The sequence below is a fragment of the Schistocerca nitens genome, chromosome 1 (assembly GCF_023898315.1).
Source record: "Schistocerca nitens isolate TAMUIC-IGC-003100 chromosome 1, iqSchNite1.1, whole genome shotgun sequence".
NCBI lineage: Eukaryota > Metazoa > Arthropoda > Insecta > Orthoptera > Acrididae > Schistocerca > Schistocerca nitens.
Window position 1 is genome coordinate 652209792 of NC_064614.1, and position 20028 is coordinate 652229819.

At 42.6% G+C, this 20028-nt stretch overlaps 1 protein-coding gene and 1 pseudogene across 4 annotated transcripts in view; both read left to right on the forward strand.

Moving 5' to 3' along the window:
* Window positions 1–20028, forward strand: part of LOC126258817 (calpain-A) — a 668101-nt gene that overhangs the window by 466880 nt on the left and 181193 nt on the right. The gene's annotated exons all lie outside the window — the stretch shown is intronic.
* LOC126206872 (5S ribosomal RNA) lies at window positions 5175–5291 on the forward strand (annotated as a pseudogene).

Below are 20028 nucleotides of genomic sequence, written 5' to 3' on the forward strand. Positions count from 1 at the left end.
AAGACGAAGACCCTAGGGGCAATATATATTTAACATGTCATGAATAGATACCCTGGATTTCTCAGGTACAAAATCGACATACGATTGTTTCCAAAGTAGCACTACTTTTCTTTAGAGACGAGTTTTCTGAACAGTGTATCGAGTAACTCTTTGCGCCCAGACACTCTGTGGCTTTTTCACAGACGTACTTCGCACGATTACGTGTTCCTCAAATATAGCTTCGGCCGCCACGGAGAACAGTTTCCATAATGGTTATATATCCAAAAGCGGCCGCTCAGACCCATCTATGCGGCTCACCTTGACATTTCCATGGCTCCGCTACGAAGAGTGCCGCTTGGTCCGGCTCGCTCTTCACAGGAACTAGTGACGGGATTATAAGGTAGCGGTGAGAGATGTGGTCGTGCGTGCAATTCTGTCATGACGTTGTCGTGTTACGTAGCTTATATATCACCCAATTTCTCAGACTTCAGTTTTCTTGTTTCATGATCCAATTAGTTCCCAGATTGAACTAAACAGTCCTGTTTCTCCCACTGTACTGCTGACGCACAACGTCCTGAAGCAGCAGTAGGTGCTGGAAGTGTCGGCAAGTGTCGCCGCCGACGCGCTGCGAGCCCCTACTTTGCTTTCCGTTTCCCAGACGCGTCCCACGGTGCTGACGCGACTATCTCGTAGCGGTGTGGGCAGCTTCCCGCGCATTGCAGGCATCTCTCACGTCGCTCGAATACCGATCTCGAGCGTAACCTCAAGGAAGTCGCAACTGTAGGCGAATTCCCGATGTGCTGGACTCGTGTATTTTCCTATATGTGCGTCCGAGATGTTCTGTAAGGTAATCAAAACATGACGGATTCTCGTAGAGAATGAAGTCGACAATAGCTCATATTTCTTCACCTGTTTCAACGAGAATGTTAGTTCCGGTTAGACCTCTTCATGTGTTTAGAACAATATTTAACATGAACAGTAGAGACCTTTATCCGTGTTTGGAAAGCCACGAAGGACTAGTTACTCCTTAAACCAGAATGAACGCGTTGTGACAAAAGGAAACTCGGTGTACCATTCTGGTAACAATTTTCCTAAAATATACAGATGAATCAGTCCTCACAAGAATTTTTCGCGCAGTGCTAGATTAATAACGGAACACAGGAGCCTATACAGAAACTTTCAGAAGGCGATGTAAAAGTAGTCGTTACCGAAATCTTAAAATCAAAATGCAGTTCTGCTTGCACTATCTTAATCTAAATTGCTGTCATAAAAAGAAACACGTATACGTACTACAAAAAAGAAACGTCAAGAAAAATCAGTATATCCCTCCTGTACTCTGTGTACTTAACTGTAACCATCTACAATTTAAGGCAGAATGTAACGCTAGCGAACTTGACTTTTCAGATTGAAGTACAGAGACAAACAGTTAAACTAAAACAGCTGCACTAACCAAATGTGGTTAATAAGATGGCAGTTTGGTACTCTGGTTGCTGAACGTGTAACTTGAAGAAAGCGAAACTATATTTCGCAAAATGAATGCAAGTGCAGGGAAAACAGATACCAAAGTTAGGATCTACAAAGCTATAAACCTTATGGCCTGAAGTAAGAAACACTTAGCACGTAACACACAACCCACCTTGAGTGAAATAGTCAACATCCTTAGACCGAATTTGGCTTAAAGTTACAGTGCCAAGAGATGAGTGTTGTGTACTAGATAACGAATATAAAAGATGAGTTACACTGCACTGAAAAAAGACAGTTCTATTTAGGAAACAAATTATATAGGACTGAAAACACGAACGCATAGAATTTGATTGACTCAGACACGAATACATTCATTGGGAGTTGTACTGGCATAAAATTATGATATGGAATCAGTCGAGAAGTTTCTGAAAGTGTTCATCTGGAGCACAGCAATGTGCAGAAGTGAACTGCAGCCAGAAGGAAATCCGGCGAAGAAAAAACTGGAAGCATTTGAAATGTGACTCTCCAAAAAGTTAGAAGTAAAGTTTACAGACAAGGTACCTTAAAGAATTTGGTGGCGAAGGAAGTTTGTGGTAAGAGTTACCAGAGGAAGGAACAAGGGGCGAAAGATCTGAATCGACATCAAAAAATTGTGAAGGAAAAATTGAACAGGCAGGCTGATTGTAGTATGCAAAACAGATTAAGAGCACATTGTGTTAGTGTCTACATAGAGATGGAAAGATTAGCTCTCACTTTGTTAATTAATGCATGAAGTCGAGCATTACTAGAACAGCCGGCCGTGGTGGCCGAGCGGTTCTAGGCGCTACAGTCTGGAACCGTGAGACCGCTACGGTCGCAGGTTAGAATCCTGCCTCGGGCATGGATGTGTGTGATGTCCTTAGGTTAGTTAGGTTTAAGTAGTTCTAAGTTCTAGGGGACTGATGACCTCAGAAGTTAAGTCCTATAGTGCTCAGAGCCATTTGAACCATTACTAGAACAGTAATGGAAGCTGTAGGGGAAAATGAAGAAAATCGGGAAGAAGAATGGTCTCTGAGTGTAGAATGATAAACTAGACAATGCAGTTGAAGAAAAACAAAACTTCTCACAAATATACGTGATAATGCACAAGAGGGTCGAACGATAAATGTAGAAAAGCGCAACCAGCACAGTAGAGAGGAAAGCTCATCTGGAATCGTGGGTCAGATTTATATGAACTACAGAAAATGATGTGCATAGTAGACAAGTGGTGCCCTATAAATTCATGAAACAACTTACGGAGCTACCTGAATCATGGATGACAGCGGAAGTGACGGCTCTACAAACGAGGAAGAAGAAATGTCCGGAACTACAAAATAGTAAGTCAACAAAGTACTTCTCTCAAATTCTAAGCAAGGCTCATTAACAATAGAATGTGACACACACAAATTATAATAAATACACAGAAAGTGAAGACAGGGTCAATAAAGATAAACAGAGGAATGCGACAGGAGTATAGCATTTCACCACGTATATACCCTATGTGATCAAAAGTATCCGGAGACACCTGGCTGAAAATGACTTAGAAGTTCGTCGCGCCCTCCATCTGTAATGCTGGAATTCAATATGGTGTTGCCCCACCCTTAGCCTTGATGACAGCTTCCACTCCCGCAGGGCATACGCTCAATCAGATGCTGGAAGGTTTCTTGCGGAATTGCAGGCCATTCCTCACGGAGTGCTGCACTGATCAGAGGTATCGACGTCTGTCGGTGAGGCCTGGCACGAAGTCAAGAGTTCCAAAACATAACAAAGGTGTTCTATAGGATTCAGGTCAGGAGTGTGCAGGCCATTCCATTGCAGGGATGTTATTGCTGTCTAACCACTCCTCACAGGCCGTGAATTAAGAACAGGAGCTCGATCGTGTTGAAAGATGCAATCGCCATCCCCGAATTGCTCTTCAACTGTGGGAAGCAATAAGGTGGTTAAAACATCACTGGAGGCCTTTACTGCCACGCACAACAACAGTGGGTGCAAACCCCCTCCATGAAAAACACGACCACTCCATAACACCACCGCTTTCGAATTTTACTGTTGGCACTACAGACGCTGGCAGATGATATTCACCGGACATTCGCCATACCCACACACTGCCATCGGATCGCCACGTTTTGTGCCGTGATTCGTCACTCAACACAGCGTTTTTCCACTATTCAGTCGTCCAATGTTTACGCTCCTTACACCAAGCGAGGGAGGCGTCGTTTGGCACTTACCGGCGTGATGTGTGTCTTATGAGAAGCCGGTTGACCATGAAATCAGTTTTATCACCTCCCACCTAACTGTCACAGTACTTGCAGTGGATCCTGATGCAGTTTGGAATTCCTGTGTGATGGTCTGGATAGATGTCTGCCTATTACTCATTACGATCCTCTTCAATTGTTGGCAGTCTCTGTCAGTCAACAGACGAGGTCGGCCTGTACGCTTTTGTGCTGTACGTGTCCCTTCACGTTTCCACTTCACTATTACATTGCAAACAGTGGACCTAGGGATATTTAGGAGTGTGGAAATCTCGTGTACACAAGTGAAAAACAAATCACATGACCAAGTTTAAAGTCCGCGAGTTCCGCGGGGCGTCCCGTTCTGCTCTCTCACGATGTCTAATGACTGCTGAGGTCGCTGACACGCTAGCGGAGCGGAAGGCGCTAAGCTAGCTTAACACATGTTAGCTAGCTTAGCGCCCTCTGCTTCGCTCGGGTAGACTGTATGTATAATCGGTACAGATTTGTTTTATTTTTCATTAATCGAATTTTTAAGTTAATAACTGCGACATCTTCTATACTTTTCATGCTAGTTAAGGCCATAGAAGCATGGTCATTTCCGAATGTACTTCTAACCATAAAGAGTCTGATAGCTGTGTATAGCACAGCTGAAGCTTACAGATGGTTAAGGTTATTTTTTATGTCTGTCCCATATACAGGGTGTTTAAAAAAGAATGAGTTTGAAGGTAATAACTACGAAACATGGGACGTGCGTTCTTATGCTGATATTTCCAAAGAAACTTTCATCCCGTAATACACGTTTCTTTATTTTTTAACCGAGGAGTCAAATATCAGTTTTCACAGATTTAGCTTTAAAATGTTTTAATATGACGAAAATTTTCATAAAAATTTTCATCCACTATTTCACCCTCATTAAGGGTTGAATTTTCAAAAACCAGCGGAACACCTGTTTTTATTACCAACGGAGAAGCCAAATTCAGATTTTCATTGAATTAGCTTGAAAAAATGCTTTCATAAGAAAATATTTCCCCATAGATTTTCATCCTCTATCTTACCTCCATGGGGACTGTATTTCCAAAAACGGTAAAACGTGTACTTTTTAATTTCCAACCGAAAAGCCAAGTATTTTTTATAGATTTAGCTTTGAAAATGCTTTCATAGTGAAATAGTTTCAGAAAGCTTTCCATCTCCTATGTCATTCCCTTAGGTGGTTGAATTAAAAAACCACTGAAACACGTTTTTTCAAATTTCCGTCTGAGAAACCAAATACCAATTTCCGTAGTTATAGCTTCATAATTGGCTTAACGACACATTTTCAAAAAGTGGAATTTCGAAAAAACCCTTCTGGAACGACACCTACAGCATAAGATCAACATCCTCTCCAAATTTCAGGTTTCTAACCATAGCGGTTTGGGCTGGGCCATGACGATTCCGTTTCAAGACATTGCCTTATATATGGTGTACTGCCTTACAGAAAATGGCAACGGCCTTGCCGCAGTGGATACACCGGTTCCCGTGAGATCACCGAAGTTAAGCGCAGTCGGGCGTGGCCGGCACTTGGATGGGTGACCATCCAGCCGCCATGTGCTGTTGCCATTTTTCGGGGTGCACTCAGCCTCGTGATGCCAATTGAGGAGCTACTCGACCGAATAATAGCGGCTCCGGTCAAAGAAAACCATCATAACGACCGGGAGAGCGGTGTGCTGACCACACGCCCCTCCTATCCGCATCCTCACTGAGGATGACACGGCGATCGGATGGTCCCGATGGGCCATTTGTGGCCTGAAGACGGAGGGCTTTTTTTACAGAAAATGATCCCAAGCAGCAATACAAAGCCTAAATAAAATCTGTCAGAAGTATCATTCACAAATGTCACAAAATTAACGGCTTATAAGGGAAATTTTCAGTACGCTCCAAAACAATACTAGAGGAACAATCAATAGATCATGTGGCATTTTTAACTGTTGGCCTACGTTGTTAGCAATGAATATGGCAATGTCATTAATCAAGTTTCAAGGAATTTTACACAGTAATCGCTACCCGCATTCAAAAATGTGGAAGCAAATCTTGGATATTAACTGAGAAAGTCGAAAAATCAACATAGTCGGCTAAACTGAATTTTGTAAGGAAAGTCGAAGACTGTAACTCAGAGATCAAATACAGAACAATAACGAACAGGATGGGGGAAGAAAGATTAGCTAGACAAGTAACTAACCGTAGACCACTAGAAAAGAGGGATGTAGGAGGACCGAGGATCTGGTGGCTTCAATGCCTACTCCATGAAGTGAAAAAGAATAAAGAAAAGCAGGAGCTATATGTTTGTACGGTGGCAGACAAATGAGTGCGCAAAAGAAGCGGTGGCCGACCAGCAGCTACTCGCTGCTCTGGAGCAGAGCATCGGCAAGGAGACGAGACGTGGCCAGGGTTGCGTGGGCGGTGTGTGCTGGCGCGCTGCCGGCCCTGCCACGACACGGTCGGCTTATCGCGAGGATGTCGCGATGTAGCCACTGGCAAGTTCCAGCGTGAATCACACCTGCGTTGTGCCGCGCTGATGAGGCGCAGTACAACCGGCGGCCAACTCAAGGCACGTACACCCTTTCCTACACGTGTAGCCAGTCAGCTAGTGAAGTAACGATGTGATCACCTGCGTAGCAATGAACTGACCCATGGATATCTTTCTTGTGATTCTGCCGCCTGTGGAATTATTATTACTATTATTATTATTATTATTATTATTATTAGTAGTAGTAGTAGTAGTAGTAGTAGTAGTTCTGTCTTTTATCCGACAGAGGGGAGCAGCTATTCTGCGTATATTAAGACACAACGCGAAACGAGGCAACTTGAGTACGTAACATTCTATCAGAATTATTGACGTTGTTAGGGGAACGTGGTGTGTCAAAACTATTCCATACACAGGAATTGTGAATAAAAACTCCTAGAGTCAGTGTTTTCGCGTTTTAAATAAGTTATCCCATATCTTTGCTCTTAGTAAGGTGAACTGCATTTTCCTTTCCTGAGAAAGTTGGATGTTAGGTTTCGTATTTCGTGAATGAATCGAGTGCAGAAATATGCGAGAAACGGCGAAAAAAAAATGAAAAACTTACTGAACAAGCAAGGAAAAACATTTTAACCGTTCAACGTCAACATTCGTTGATTCATTCACATTGTCGTCGCGCATCACTTCACTCAAGGCGCACATTAGTTTACAACTCTTTAAAAACATTTCGCACATGTAGTTTAATCTGATGTGATCAAAGATGTCTATCACATAGTGCCAGAGATCTTTTTAAAAAGTTCATATATTCAGGGAACAAATTTAAAATAAGTCTTTAAAATTACTAAAATAGCTGTGGCTAGCGAATTTAAAATAGATTCAGGCTTTCGGACTTGGTGGCGAAATGTATTTCCAGTTGTTCCAACAGATATAGGGTCTTAGCATTGGCTTGATTGTGTGTAGTACTACCAAATTGTTTTCTATCTTGTTGATCACCCGTTTGGAAAGTCAGTTATTGAACAACATATGCTAGAAATCGAAGTGGTTGATTCTGAAAGTATTTGTGTTCATGGAAACTGATTTTGAAATTTCTGCCTGTTTTCCCCGCACATTAGGCAGGACAACTGGGACATAATTCTTCAAGCACTCCACTGCTGTTGAATTGTCAAATGGGATGCTGGCAAATATTTTTTCTTCCTTAGTGCAGCGCTATGTTGCCTCTTTTTGTATTTGTGTGCGTCCAAATTATCAATTGTCTCGACTGTGTCACCACTATTTATAGCAATGCTTTCTATGGTGTCCAATTTCGTCCTAAGGCTGCTCTCTTCAAATTGAAGTGAGTGTGCTTTGTGTAGCATGGTCCTAAAGGCAGCATGTTTATGTGTAGTGCGATGACATAATGACTTGCCAGTTATCTCTGCAAGCTGAACTTAAGATCCAGGAAATTTATGCCATGGTTTCGTTGTCCTCATGCTCTTCTGCCAATTTTATATTTTTTGTGTAAAGAATTGAGTACTGCAAGTAGTTCCTCAGTCTCTTCTTTCGTGCCATCATATAGCAGCAATATGTTATCAACATACATTCAGTAATATACTATTTTACTTCTGAGCCTGCTGTGTTCTTTAAAGAAATTACTTTCCAGATGATCGAGAAATATATCTGCCAGGAAACTTGATATACTGACCATGACGAGACGCTGTAATGCAGTTGCGAGATATGGATAAAATTTAAAAAAAAGTGTTCCACCTGGTGCTCAAGAGGTAATGGGCGAGATCCAAGAGGTCTATTTTAGGAACATGTAAACTGCTGCATTTTATTCAGCTGTTACAGCTCTGTGAAAGTGGGTGAGTGTAGTTTCAAGGAGAATAGGAAATGAACTATTCCCTAGGGAGGAAAAACAGTAAAATAAAGAAAACCCAATAACTAAAATAAAGGCAGTTTCTAAGTGCTTCTAATTACATACATTTGAAATAAAAGCCTGCTGCTGAAAAACATTCACTACGGTGTTCCACCAGCCCGTGCACTGAAGTACTTTTGAAACCATGGCCTGCCGTCCCCTAGGTAGTCGAGACTGTCAGTGTCTTCGGCGGCGACTACTGACGTCATCCAGCGTGTGACGACGCATTGAAAGTCTCAACTGGTCCCGTTCTTGGTTAGTTGGATCCATGTCGGCAGATACCGCAGACGATTCCGTTCGGTTGGTGCCAGCGTCCTGGAGTGTTCTCGGGGTTGACACGGTGCCGTTGTGTACGCAAATTTCCACGCTGAAAGTACTACTCAGCGGTAAGGTGAAAATGTGCGAACGGTCAAAGCTGTGAATGACCCTTCGAAGGATGTTGACGGATTGAACAATGTGGAAAAGCCGCGCTGTCTCATTCACGATTGGAGACACACAAGTGTTCGTTGGAATCACAGTGTGTGTACGCTGACATAAAAGTTCCTGACAGATAAAAGTGTGTGCTACTCGAACTCGAGACGTTTGCCTTTGGTGGGCAAGTACTCTACCGAGCGAGCTACACAAGCATGACGCACTCCTCCTCCTCCTCCTCCTCCTCCTCCTCCTCACAGCTTTACTTCCGCCAGTACATCTCCTCCCATCCAAACTTCACAAAAGGCAGGAGATGTCCCGAGTCGTGCTCGGGTAGCTCAGTCGGTACAGCACTGGCCCGCGAAGTCTCGAGTTAGTCTTCGGTCCGGACACATTTTTAAGCTGCTAGGAAGTTGCAACGCATATTTGCTTCTACGTTCATTACTCAGCTGGTTGTACTAATTACGAACAGAAACCCCTTATCGTGACTGGTTAGCAAAGACACGAACAGTCCTGTACTCCTAACAAATTACTTAAAATTCAGCCGTCATCAGTAACTCAGCCACCATTGTTAAGAATCACAGCAGGCTACCCGCCAGCCTACAGATTCCACACTACGTTTGATCCGCCGCGCCTGCAGAGCGTGGTGATCTCATTTTCCGGCTGTGAGCTCAGCACGGCGGCCTTTCGGTCTCCGCTTAATTGCACCCGAGGTGACCGCAGCCGCCTTTGACTTTCTAGAAGTCTGCTCAGGAATCCAAACTATTGGCTGCCCTCTCCACCCGGCACTCTGCTGGTGGTATTGAGCGCCTCTTAGTAAACAGGAAATCGTTAATTTCGTTTCGCTACTTCCATTGGCGTGTGTCTTATGTACTCGCAGTATTTTAAGTGATTGCGTCTGTTCTCTCCATCTACATCTATACTCCGCTAGCCACCAAGTGGTGTGTGGCGGAGGGCACTATTCGCGCCAGTTATGCGAAGATCGGTTTTTGGAATTTAGTGAGCAGCCCCTACTGTTTAGTGCGTCGTCTATCTGCAAGTGTGTCCCACTTCAAACTTTCTATGAGATTTGTAACGCTCTCGCGATAGCTAAATATACTAGTCACGAATCTTGTCGCTCTTCTTTGAACCTTCTCAATCTCTTGAGTCGGACCCAACTGGTAAGGGTCCCATACAGACGAACAATACTTTGTGACTGGGCGAACTATTGTAAGCAATTTCCTAATTTCCTTTGTCGAAGGACTGCATCGCTTCAGGATTCTATCAATAAACTGCAATCTAGAGGTCGCCTTACCCGTACTTTTGTAATCTGATTGTTCCATTTAAGATCATTTCGAATAGTCACACCCAAATACTTGACGGATGTTACCGCTTCCAAAGACTGGGCATTTATTTTGTACTCGCACATATGGGATTTTCGCTTTGTTATACGCAGTAGATTACACTTACTAATATTGAGAGATAACTGCCAGTCATTACACCACGCATTTATTTTCTGCAAATCCTCATTGATTTGTTCCAAATTTCGTGTGGTACTACTTTCCTGTAGACTACAGCATCATCTGCTAACAGTCTAATGCCGCTGTCAATACCATCAACCAAATCGTTTATGTAAATCGTAGAAAGCAGCGGACCTATTACTCTGCCATGGGGCACACCTGATGTTACGCTTGTTTCTGTTGGTCTCCCCATTCAGGACGACATACTGCTCTCTGTCTGTTAGATAACTTTCTATCCAACCGCATATGTCATCGGATGGACCGTAAGCGCGCACTTTGTGGAGCGCGCACTTTGTGGAGCACGTGACAGTGCGGAACTGAGTCGAAGGCCTATCGAAAGTAAAGGAATATGACATGAAACTGAGAGCCGGTATCTAGAGCCTGTTGTATATCATGAACAAAGAGGGCTAGCTGTGTCTCGCATGACCGCTGTTTCCTAAAACCGTGCTGGTGTCTGCAGATGAGCTTCTCAGTCTAGAAAGGTCCTTATGTCTAAACACAAAATATGTTCCATGATTCTACAACAAATCGATGTCAATGAAATTGGTCGGTAATTATGTGCATCCGATTTCCTACCCTTTTTATAGATTGTTATGACCTGGGCCTTCTTCCAATCCCGTGGAATATTCCGCTGTTGCAATGATCTCTGATAGATGATGGATAAGAATGGTGCTATATTTGTAGCGTTGTTGTTGTTGTTGTTGTTGTTGTTGTTGTTGTCGTCGTCGTCGTCTTCAGTCCAGAGGCTGATTTGATGCAGCTCTCCATGCTACTCTATCCTGTGCAAGCTTCATCATCTCCCAGTACTTACTGCAACCTACATCCTTCTGAATCTGCTTAGTGTATTCATCTCTTGGAGTACCACTACGATTTTTACCCTCCATGCTTTCCTCCGATACTAAATTGGTGATCCCTTGATGCCTCAGAACATGTCCTACCAACCGGTCCCTTCTTCTTGTCAATTTGTGCCACAAACTCCTCTTCTCCCCAATTATATTCAATACCTCCTCATTAGTTATGTGATCTACCCATCTAATCTTCAGCATTCTTCTGTAGCACCACATTTCGAAAGCTTCTATTCTCTTCTTGTCTAAACTATTTATCGTCCATGTTTCACTTCCATACAAGGCTACACTCCATACAAATACTTTCAGAAATGACTTTCTGACACTTAAATCTACACTTGATGTTAACAAATTTCTCATCTTCGGAAACGCTTTCCTTTCTTGCCGTTGCCAGTCTACATTTTATGTCCTCTCTACTTCGACCATCATCAGTTATTTTGCTCCCCAAATAGCAAAACTCATTTACTACTTTAAGCGTCTCATTTCCTAATCTAATTCCCGCAGCATCACCCGATTTAATTCGACTACATTCCATTATCCACGATTTGCTTTTGTTGATGTTCATCTTATATCCTCCTTTCAAGACACTGTCCATTCCGTTAAGCTGCTCTTCCAGGTCCTTTGCTGTCTCTGACAGAATTACAATGTCATCGGCGGACGTCAAACTTTTTATTTCTTCTCCATGTATTTTAATACCTACTCCGATCTTTTCTTTTGTTTCCTTTACTGCTTGCTTAATATACAGATTGAATAGCATCGGGGAGAGGCTACAACCCTGTCTCACTCCCTTCCCAACAACTGCTTCCCTTTCATACTCCTCGACTCTTATAACTGCCATCTGGTTTCTGTACAAATTGTAAGTAGCCTTTCGCTCCCTGTATTTTACCCCTGCCACATTCAGAATTTGATAGAGAGTATTCCCGTCAACGTTGTCAAAAGTTTTCTCTAATTCTACAAATGCTAGAAACGTAGGTTTGCCTTTCCTTAATCTATTTTCTAAGGTAAGTCGTCATACATCTTGCTCACCAGAAGGTAGTTTTGTGAGGACTGGCTCTCCCAAGGCTGTCAATAGTTCTAATGGAATGATGTCTACTGTCGGGGCCTTGTTTCGACTTAGGTCTTTCAGTGCTCTGTCAAACTCACGTAGTATCATATCTCCCATTTCATCTTCATCTACATCCTCTTCCATTTCCATAATATTGTCCTCAAGTACATCGCCCTTGTATAGGCTCTCTATATACTCCTTCCACCTTTCTGCTTTCCCTCCTTTGCTTAGAACTGGGTTTCCATCTGAGCTCTTAATATTCATACAAGTGGTTCTCTTTTCTCCAAAGGTGTCTTTAATTTTCCTGTAGGCAGTATCTATCTTAACCCTAGTGAGATAAGCCTCTACATCCTTACATTTGTCCTCTAGCCATCCCTGCTTAGCCGTTTTGCACTTCCTGTCGATCTCATTTTTGAGATGTTTGTATTCCTTTTTGCCTGCTTCATTTACTGTAATTTTACATTTTATCCTTTCATCAATTACATTCAATATTTCTTCTGTTACCCAAGGATTTCTATTAGCCCTCGCCTTTTTACCTGCTTGATCCTCTGCTACCTTCACTATTTCATCACTCAAAGCTACCCAATCTTCTTCTACTGTGTTTCTTGCCCCCCCCCCCCCCCATTCTTGTCAATCGTTCCCTAACGCTCTCCCTGAAGCTCTCTACAACCTCTGGTTTAGTCAATTTATCCAGGTCCCATCTCCACAAATTCCCACCTTTTTTTGCAGTTTCTTCAGTTTTAATCTGCAGTTCATAACCAATAGATTGTGGTCAGAGTCCACATCTACCCCTGGAAATGTCTTAAAATTTAAAACTTGGTTCCTGATCTCTGTCTTACCATTATATAATCTGTGACCTTCCAGTATCTCCAGGTTTCTTCCATGTAAACAATCTTCTTTCATGATTCTTGAACCAAGTGTTAGCTATGATTAAGTTATGCTCTGTGCAAAAATCTACCAGGCGGCTTCCTCTTTCATTCCTTAATCCCATTCCATATTCACCTACTACGTTCCCTTCTCTCCCTTTTCCTACTGTCGAATTCCAGTCACCCATGACAATTAAATTTCCGTCTCCCTTCACTATCTGAATAATTTCTTTTATCTCATCATACATTTCATCAATCTCTTCATCTGCGGAGCTAGTTGGCATATAAACTTGCACTACTATGCCAGGCGTGGGCTTCGTATCTATCGTGGCCACAATAATGCGTTCACTATGCTGTTTGTAGTAGCTTACCGCATTTCTGTTTTTTTATTCATTATTAAACTTACTCCTGCATTACCCCTATTTGATTTTGTATTTATAACCCTGTATTCACCTGATCAGAAGTCTTGTTCTTCCTGCCACCGGACTCCACTAATTCCTACTATATCTACTTTAACCTATCCATTTCCCTTTTTAAATTTTCTAACCTACCTGCCCGATTAAGGGATCTGACATTCCACGCTCCGACCCGTAGAACGCCAGTTTTGTTTCTCCTGATAACAACTTCCTCCTGAGTAGTCCCCGCCCGAAGATCAGAATGGAGGACTATTTTACCTCCGGAATATTTTACCCAAGTGGACGCCATGATCATTTAACCATACAGTAAAGCTGCATGTCCTCGGGAAAAATTACGGCCGTAGTTTCCCCTTGCTTTCAGCCGTTCGCAGTACCAGCACAGCAAGGCCGTTTTGGTTAGTGTTGCAAGGCGAGATCAGTCAATGATCAAGACTGTTGCCCCTGCAACTACTGAAAAGGCTGCTGCCCCTCTTCAGGAACCACACGTTTGTATGGCCTCTCAACAGATAGCCCTCCGTTGTGGTTGCACTTACGGTACGGCTATATGTATCGCTGAGACACGCAAGCCTCCCCACCAACGGCAAGGTCCATGGTTCATGGGGGGAGGAGAGAGATTTGTAGCATAGTCAACATAAAATCTTACGGGGATACCATCTGGGCCAGATGCCTTCCTGGTGTCTAAGGATCTTAACTGTTTTACGATCCCAGATACACTAAACACGATGTCAGCCATCCTTGCGTTTGTTCGATTATTGAAAGGGGGAATGGTGCTGCAGTCCTCTACCGTAAACGAGTTTTTGAAAGCTCGGTTTATAATGTCGGCCTCCTGTTTATCATCCATTACATTACCCGTACTGTGAGCAAGAGAAGGTACTGAATTATTTGCAGCGTTCATAGATTTTACGTACGGCCAAAATTTTTTGAGGTTATTTTTAGAATCTGCAGATAAAATATTGCTTTCAAATTCGTTAAAAGAATGTCTCATTGACCTTTAGACAGTTGCTTTCACTTCGCATTATTTCTGTTTGTCAGCGGGGCAATGACCACGTTTAAAACGACTGGTTGGTATTATCTTTTTAAACTTTGGCGTCCGATAGAAATCGGTGGCAGTTGTTACAATAATGAGCGAACACGTTTCTTAATTTCTGTTAGTGATAATGAATATACCTTGAAGTTAATTACCGCTCTTTCATGTTTTCAGTTTCTTTCATGGGAATTTGTACTGTCACCGAAGGAATGGCGAAACTGCCTAAATAGTGGTGTGTGTGTGTGTGTGTGTGTGTGTGTGTGTGTGTGTGTTTGTTTGTTTGTTTGTTTGTTTGTTTGTTTGTTTGTTTGTTTGTTTGTTTGTTTGTTTGTTTGTTTGTTTGTTTGTTTGTTTGTTTGTTTGTTTGTGTGTGTTTTTGTGTGTGTTTTTGTGTGTGTGTTTGTGTGTTTGTGTGTGTGTTTGTGTGTGTGTTTGTGTGTTGTAGAATGAGGGACGAAGGAACTCGTGGTGCATCGCAAGTGAAATCCACAATCCCTTCTCAGAAAATAAAGCTAACTATCCACAATTAGGGCACGCACTTGTTACAAAACGTACTGCCACTGCCGTTAATGCTAGAAGTAGAAGAAGTAGTAGTAGTAGTAGTAGTAGTAGTACAAACACTGTGTACGGCACTATAGTAGCCCTTATGTAGTTACTGCTGTGTCGTGCTGTCAGTTCATTTATCTGTTTCGAAGCGGGCAATGAAACAATTTCGGGACTACTGCAGGTACTATCTACAACTTGGAGAAGACATTTTCTTGGGAGATTTAGCATTTGTTACGTGTAAGTCTCACTTTTATCAGCGATGTACGGCACAAAGCACATCATCAGTGTGTAATGGATGGACTATGTGAGGAACCTGTAATCTCCACCGCATTAATGCTGCTAATTGAGAAAAAGTAATTACTGATAACAAAAATGGTTCAAATGGCTCTGAGCACTATGGGACTCAACTGCTGTGGTCATCAGTCCCCTAGAACTTAGAACTACTTAAACCAAACTAACCTAAGGACATCACACACATCCATGCCCGAGGCAGGATTCGAACCTGCGACCGTAGCAGTCGCACGGTTCCGGACTGCGCGCCTAGAACCGCGAGACCACCGCGGCCGGCCTATTGATAACACATAATCAGTATTCGAGTCTTACAAAATAGTGATAATGGTAATGATCTTCTGAAAATAATTTAGTTTCATGACTGAAACAGAATCGAATCGTTTAGTTTTACGCCTCAGGGGGGTATTTAACCCCAGATTCGTAACCACTCCTCTAGATGCTACTGTGCGCCACTGATGTATGTAGTAAAAGTAATCGCTGAGTCGGCCAATCCAGCAGTATCACTGTGCATGGCAGACACAGAACACGCGCACACGTAACACCAAACGAAGTCGTGCATTTATGTTAGCAGTCCGGCCCACATGAGTCTAAATTAGTTCAAAGAGGAGTAAGTCACAGGGAACTGCAGCATCTGGCAGGGCGATCTCGAACGGGGATCTCAGGCAGGATGCAACAGCAGCAAAGGAAATGGGCAGCTGATAAGGAAGATATCACTGTACTCTACCTTTACTTTCTCGCCTTTCAAGTGCCACTGTGCCAGCAGACTTGGCTTGCCTACATGAGATCTCACGACGGAACAACCAAGAAATCTTCCCGACGCAACCGTCTTACACGTCGAGCGAGGCACACGGAACCACTACACAGCCGTGATGGATTAAGGTATCAGGTTTTAAGATAGAATGATCTCCATTACGAACCAGTAACAATTACCGCTAGTTAACCCTTTGTTCACCGATAGTTATTTTGCGTAACCAACTTTTTTTTTTACGATTGTATAACTTATCTTGGTGTGGAACGGAACCGCGAAACTTGGCAGTAACCTGTAGCAGCGGGTTGCTGACTTGGCCAGTATCATGTTACATCAGCTGTTGGATGAATCACCAAGTAACTGGACAGCCTTCAAAATTATGTTTTGTCCACCGCGAGGTCTCAGTCAGCTTTCGTACTAAAAAAGATAATCGTATGTTGTTTGTCTGTAGCCGTTTCCAACTAAAAGTCGAGTCCCTGTTTCTCAGTGGTGCAGTCGCGGAATTCATGGGTTGCTGATCTGCCAGTGTCACGCTTTATTAGTTACATGACGAATTGCCAAGTAGTGACAAATTGTGGCACTACATAATGTGGCATTTTCCTGATGTGGCTGTAAGCAGTGCCAGCATAATATTCAGCGAAATTAATGCAGAAGATAGAACGAGTTTGAAATAGCTCAGAGTTGCCGTCATCACAGGACTTGGGGCGGCATCAAAGTGTTCACCAACAAGATCAAACAAATCGCTACGCATCAGCTGTTACAAAACATATGTCCAAAAATCTAAACATGTAAACGAAGCAGGACAGATACCTGCCTAAGGAACACAAGAGGTGTGCATTTTGCAGCACAACTAGGTGACCTCATCGTGCCAAACGGATGCACCAGACAGTGGTTCTGGACTCTTAAACTTAATAAATTTTTGCAGAGTAACACAAAGTGAACAATCCCTGATCTATCAATTATAAGTGAGACAACATACAATAAAAATGCCCTAAAATATCCGTTTTGAAAATACTTGTACTTAGGTTAATTTGTCATGTACGAGTATTTCGTCGTACCAGTGTTTAAGAAAATAATAATTTAAAAGGAATTTTATTGCTGATAAACAAAAGGTTAAAATAATGAACTGCATACCTTACTGAGTGGACGATCTATTCACAAACTATTTTACCTTGACCAATATTGTGTTAACGCTAGTTGAGGAAAATAAGAGCACATTTCTAGTTTCCTGCTCACAGTTACGCAGTATATGGTAACGTTGCCAGTAAGTCATTTCAACTCCCACGATTGTGCACCACCAGATGGGCCCATTAAGAGTCTCGCCAACAACTAAAGCTCAGTTGGAGGGGTCCCACAGCTTAAAATACCATTGCTATTATATGAGCATCTGAATTGCATTGGGTGTATCACACTGCACGTCACGAAACAACTGATCGATTTACTCTCCTACACACACACACACACACACACACACACACACACACACACACACACTGTGCAGCAGTCACATTAAAGTGACCACCTGTCACAAGCTCAGATATTCACCTTTGGCAGCAAGGACCGCTGCGAGACGTGTAGAATGGTACCGATAGGGACGTGGAGTCATGCCAACTCCAGTGCTGTGGTCAGCTAAGCAAGGTTTCTCAGTTGAACAGTCCGATCGAGCTGGGCCCACAGATTCTCCACTGTGTTTAAACTGGGGCAGATTGTTGGCCAGGGAAGTACGGTTAACCCATCTTGGTGTTCTTCTAACCACACACGTACGCTGCAAGTTGTGGGACCCGCTGCATTATCCTGCGTGTAGGTGCCATCGTGCCGAGGAAAAACAAACTGCACGGAGGTGGACATGGTCCCCAAGGATAGTTGCTTGCTTGCGTTTTCCAGATTAACGAGATCACTCAGGGAATGCCACGAAAACATTCCCCAGGCCAAAACGCTCCCTCCTCCTGCCTGGACCTTTTCGACAGTCGTCGCAGAATGTCTGCAGCAAACGTTTCTGCCTGTTGGATCATGAAACGTGATGCCTGTGGAAAGGCCAAATGTTGCCGCTCAGTGGACGTCCAGCAGCAATATTAGCGTACAAATTCCAGCCTTCGTCGTCCATGAATATGTCTGCTTCGGTGACTGAACCAGCAGTATTGTAGTCCGGAAAACATAGATAAATCGACAATGAATCGTCACACAACGTCACCAAAAAATCGCCAAATTTGTTTCTTCAGTGGTACGTTTTTTTTAAGGGACCCAATCACTGCTAGGCTAGGATGTACAAAGAAACCATAGAGCTTCAAAAGCACGTAAATAAACTTAGCGAGAAAGAAGAATCTAAATTAGACAAGTTGTCAGTCATGGTGCTAAGTGTAGCAAACGGTGCAGACTGTTCTCTATTGCTATATCCCGTAATAAATGACGGCATGACTCCGTGATGTGAGTCAGCGGTCTGATGTCGTTTAGCGATCGTTGCGTCGGTACGTATTAACAGTTGGGTCTGGTGAGCTTATTTTTGTTTGAAACTGCTATCAGAAAGCACGCAAATAGCAGAGGTGTTTCTGCGCTAATGACGACGCAGTTTCATCGTGTAGTATAGGCTTCCTAAAGATATTGCATACCGTTTGAAAATCTCGGTTTTGGGAACATAAACATGTTCGCGAAAATATTTCTTTTCCCATATAAACATTTTGTGCCGTCAGGAGCATACCACCCCCCTCCCCCCCCCCCACCACCACCACCACAATTACTTTACTATATAAATTAATAATTATGTGTATACAATTATGGAGCGTTACTTACACCCAGTACTGTTTTTCAGAGTTTTCTGCATGCAGACTCTATTTACTCGAGATATCTCGAGTTTTCAAATAAGAAAAAATTTCGAGACGAATGAGGATATAAGCTTTTCATTCAGTCGCTGAAAATTGTATGAAAGAAGAAATGAGGAAACTATGACGTACCTTCTTTAACTAACAATAAGTGCAGTAATTTTGTCAGCCAAATAACTTTGAATATCTCTACCTCTGACGAATCTTTTAAGCTGCCCGCGCCATTTAAATCGGATTTGAGTTGCAGTTTTATGGAGAAAGAGACAGCGCGGTATGACTATGGCCCTGAAGTATTTTCTCTACTTTAATTATCACTTTTTCGGCTCATGTTGCGTAATTTAGTAGTACAATCCCGTTGTTCTCACTGATGTGTCAGTGTTCATGTAACTTTTTAACAAGCACTCCATCTTTTGTATATAATACGGGAGCCTAGTTGGAGCTTTGTTACGCTCCTTGTTCTGGGCTCAAATATTCTCAGTAAAAATTAAATTTTCAGGAGGTACATTTCGAATTACTTTCGTCGAAATCCAGCTGGAAAAATTATAAAATCCATCTGGTCTCGAAAGTGCCTTATTGAAAAACTGATACTGTAATTTAATGGTGTGCTGTATGAAAACACAGTATTAGATTCAGTATTTACAATAATAAAACTATTGCCACCCATAATATCGTCATGAAGCTTTTAGTTCAAACAAGGGCAGTCGTTTTGTATTATCGCAAAATATGGGAGGAAGTTTCACTAAAATGGTACAGGATTTGGACTGTAAATCATTAAAAGAAAGGCGTTTTTCGTTGTGACTGAATCTTCTCACGAAATTCCAATCACCAACTTCCCCTCCTAATGCGAAAATATTTTGTGGACACCGACCTACATAGGGAGAAAAGATCACCACGATAAAATAAGGGAAATCAGAGCTCGTACGGAAAGGTATAGGTGTTAGTTCTTTCCGCGCGCTATAAGAGATTGGAATAACAGATAATTGTGACTGTGGTTCGATGAACCCTCTGCCAGGCATTTACTTTTTATTTGCAGAGTATCCATGCAGATGTAGTTGTCCGCCCAGCTTTCGTCGATGTAAGAAACTTTTTCTTCCTCCTTTAATGTTCTTACTTTAGTCACTAACTTTTCTTTTTCGCCATTCAGTTATACCAGTTCCGTCAATAGCTTTCGTTTTCTTCCAGATCCCCCAGCTCTTTCTCAGTGAAATCCCATTTCGCGCTGTGTGTTGTGTACATCGTATTTAAGGACAATGGGTCTTCTGTTTCTCACAACCATCTACTTTGCCTGACTGTGGTACTGTTTTTTTCATTAAGTAAAAGTGCTCCTTCGTTAGTCGAATAAACGAATCGTCGAAACACCCTTAACGGTGGTTTTTCCGTCGATACCATTAGTATTCTTATTGTGCACATTTCCTGCGCTTATCCATCACTT